Source organism: Sardina pilchardus, chromosome 12, assembly GCF_963854185.1.
Source record: "Sardina pilchardus chromosome 12, fSarPil1.1, whole genome shotgun sequence".
In the NCBI taxonomy this organism is placed as follows: domain Eukaryota; kingdom Metazoa; phylum Chordata; class Actinopteri; order Clupeiformes; family Clupeidae; genus Sardina; species Sardina pilchardus.
Genome location: NC_085005.1, coordinates 1,299,255 through 1,303,388, shown reverse-complemented (window position 1 = coordinate 1,303,388; position 4,134 = coordinate 1,299,255).

The window sequence follows — 4,134 nt, the reverse complement described above, 5'->3', positions numbered from 1 at the left end:
TAGTTTCAATGGTTAAATGATTTAATAGTGTATTATTGCAGTGAGGACTTTTATTTTGAAACAATTGTGGACATAGGAAACAGTTAACAGGATATGTAGTCTTCTAAGAGACTGTATGCTTAAAGCCAGAGAAACTGACAGTTGGTGCCCAGGTGGCCGGCCACCTGGCGTAAGATTCTAATTGCTGCCGTGATGTCATAATGAGCAATGTTAAGTCTATGGGGGAAATTGTAATAGTTTTTAACTAATAGTTTAAAAAGTATAAAAGTTACAAAGTTGAAAAATACAAAGCACACATCGCGTAAGTAAGACCTACGCGACATAGTTTGAATGGAGTTTCTACGTTAAGTGGTTGAAGCTGAATTGCGTGCGTTAGAAGAAGAACTAGAAATGCAATTCCAAGGAATTACCAGTGCATGAAAATGCAAAAATAGATAGATAATGTAGATATGGTTACTAAGGTGTAGCTAGGGTAAACATGGTGGTTGCATAGTTTACAGAGAGTTGATAGTGTGAAGGTAGACAGTTTAAAGATGAAACATTCCAGTTCTAACTTAACTAATGATTTCTATTCATGTTAAAATGTTGATTAGCTTACTTAGCTAATGATTTCTAGCAGTTACGCTAAAAATGCTAATTATGCTAGCAATGCTAACTTTACGAACAATGCTAACCAGGTTGATTAGCTAACTTAACCGATGATTTCTAGCAGTAATGCTAAAAATGCTAACTATGCCAACAATGCTAAATTTGCTAACAATGCTAACCAGGTTGATTAGCTAACTTAATTGATGATTTTTTGCAGTTATGCTAAAAATGCCAACAATGCTAACTAGCTAACTTGCTAGTGAGGACTTTTATTTTGAAACATTTGTTGCTAGGGTATCCATGGTGGCCACTATCAGGAAACAAGAAGTTACTGCAGTATAATCATGTTGGTTGCTATGGAAACAGTCATAAACACTTAATTTTAATGGTTGCTATGTTGGTTGCTAGGTACATGGAGGTTTCATGTAGTTGACTGGAGGCATAGTGGGTGATAACTGACAGTTGGAATGGTTGAACAGTTCAATAGTTGAGTAGTTTCAATGGTTAAATTATTTAATAGTGTATTATTGCAGTGAGGACCTTTATTTTGAAACAGTTGTGGACAGAGGAAGTAGTGAAACAGGATCTGTAGTCTTAATGAGATTGTATGCTTAAAGCCTGAGACAGAAGGTGCCTCTCATAGCGTTTACGCGTCCTCTCTCACTCCTCACTGATCTACATAAAGAATGATGGAGCGGCAACAATGGGATAGTCTAGCCCTTCTTCTATCTTTCTTTATGTAGATCATTGAGGAGCGAGGGAGGACATATAAACGCTGCTTGAGAGGGACCCACAGTAAATACTTTAAAAGTTGTATGTAGATAGTCTAATTAATGTTGATAGACAGAATGTTTAATGGATGTTGATAGGCAGATTGTTTAATAGATATTGATTGACAGTTTAATGGGTGGATGAGTGAATGGTCTGAAGAAGATGAATGGATAGAAGGTTGGATGGAATGTGCCTTATATTCTTGTTAAGAGAGACACTGATACAGCTCTCTGAGAGTAGTTGATACAGGTGTAATCAATTTAACTGGCTAGTCTTAAGAGAGCCAGAGTACTCTTAAAGCCTGAGACAGAGTAAATAATTTAAAAGTTGAATGTAGATAGTCTAATTAATGTTGATAGACAGAGAGTTTAATGGATGTTGATAGACAGATTGTTTAATAGATGTTGATAGACAGTTTAATGGGTGGATGAGTGAATGGTCTGAAGAAGATGAATGGATAGAATGTTAGATGGAATGTGCCTTATATTCTTGTAGAATGGAGAGACACAGCTCTCTACTGAGAGTAGTGGATACAGATACAGGTGTAATCAATTTAACTGGCTAGTCTTAAGAGAGCCAGCCTGAGACAGAGTAGATTGTTTAAAAGTTCAATGTAGAGCGTCTAATTGATGTTGTTGATAGGCAGACTGTTTAGAATGGGTGGATGAGTGAATGGTTTGAAGAAGATGAATGGATATAAAGTTGGATGGAATTAGGAGGACTTATTTTGATACTGTTGTGCGCAGAGGATACAGGGGAACAGAATATGTAGTCTTCAGAGAGGAGCCTGAGAGAAACTGACAGTTGGTGCCCAGGTGGCTGACCAGCTGGGGTAACATTCTAATTGCTGCCGTGATGTCATAATGAGCAATGTTAAGTCTATGGGGAAATTGTTAATAGTTTTTAATTTATAGTTTAAAAAGTATAAAAGTTACAAAGTTAAAAAATACATTGCGCTGATGTCCTAAGCAAGACCTTCGTAACACAGTTTGAATGAAGTTTCTACGTTAAACGGTTCAAGCTGAATTGCGTGCGTTATAAGAAGAACTAGAAATGCAATTCCAAGGAATTACCAGTGCATGAAAATGCAAAAATAGATAGATAATGTAGATATGGTTACTAAGGTGTAGCTAGGGTAAACATGGTGGTTGCATAGTTTACAGAGAGTTGATAGTGTGAAGGTAGACAGTTAAAAGATGAAACATTCCAGTTCTAACTTAACTTATGATTTCTATTCATGTTAAAATGTTGATTAGCTAACTTAGCTAATGATTTCTAGCAGTTATGCTAAAAATGCTAGTTATGCTAGCAATGCTAACTTTACTAACAATGCTAACCAGGTTGATTAGCTAACTTAACCGATGATTTCTAGCAGTAATGCTAAAAATGCTAACTATGCTAACAATGCTAAATTTGCTAACCATGCTTACCAGGTTGATTAGCTAACTTAGTTGATGATTTTTTGCAGTTATGTTAAAAATGCTAACTATGCTAACAATGCTAACTATGCTAACCATGCTAACTAGCTAACTTGCTAGTGAGGACTTTTATTTTGAAACATGTGTTGCTAGGGTATCCATGGTGGCCACTATCAGGAAACAAGAAGTTACTGCAGTATAATCATGTTGGTTGCTATGGAAACGGTCATTAACACTTAATTTTAATGGTTGCTATGTTGGTTGCTAGGTACATGGAGGTTTCATGTAGTTGACTGGAGGCATAGTGGATGATAACTGACAGTTGGAATGGTTGAACAGTTCAATAGTTGAGTAGTTTCAATGGTTAAATGATTTAATAGTGTATTATTGCAGTGAGGACTTTTATTTTGAAACAGTTGTGGACAGAGGAAACAGCTTAACAGGATATGTGTAGTCTTCAGAGAGATTGTATGCTTAAAGCCTGAGAGAAACTGACAGTTGGTGCCCAGGTGGCCGGCCACCTGGCGTAAGATTCTAATTGCTGCCGTGATGTCATAATGAGCAATGTTAAGTCTATGGGGGAAATTGTAATAGTTTTTAACTAATAGTTTAAAAAGTATAAAAGTTACAAAGTTGAAAAATACAAAGCACATATGGCATAAGAAAGACCTACGCAACAAAGTTTGAATGAAGTTTCTACGTTAAACGGTTGAAGCTGAATTGCGAGCGTTAGAAGAAGAAGTTTAACTAGAAATGCAATTCCAAGGAATTACCAGTGCATGAAAATGCAGAAATAGATAGATAATGTAGATATGGTTACTAAGGTGTAGCTAGGGTAAACATGGTGGTTGCATAGTTTACAGAGAGTTGATAGAGTGAAGGTAGACTGTTTAAAGATGAAACATTCCAGTTCTAACTTAACTAATGATTTCTATTCATGTTAAAATGTTGATTAGCTAACTTAGCTAATGATTTCTAGCAGTTACGCTAAAAATGCTAATTATGCTAGCAATGCTAACTTTACTAACAATGCTAACCAGGTTGATTAGCTAACTTAGTTGATGATTTTTTGCAGTTATGCTAAAAATGCTAACTATGCTAACAATGCTAACAATGCTAACTTGCTAGTGAGGACTTTTATTTTGAAACATTTGTTGCTAGGGTATCCATGGTGGCCACTATCAGGAAACAAGAAGTTACTGCAGTAAAATCATGTTGGTTGCTATGGAAACGGTCATAAACGCTTAATTTTAATGGTTGCTATGTTGGTTGCTAGGTACATGGAGGTTTCATGTAGTTGACTGGAGGCATAGTGGATGATAACTGACAGTTGGAATGGTTGAACAGTTCAATAGTT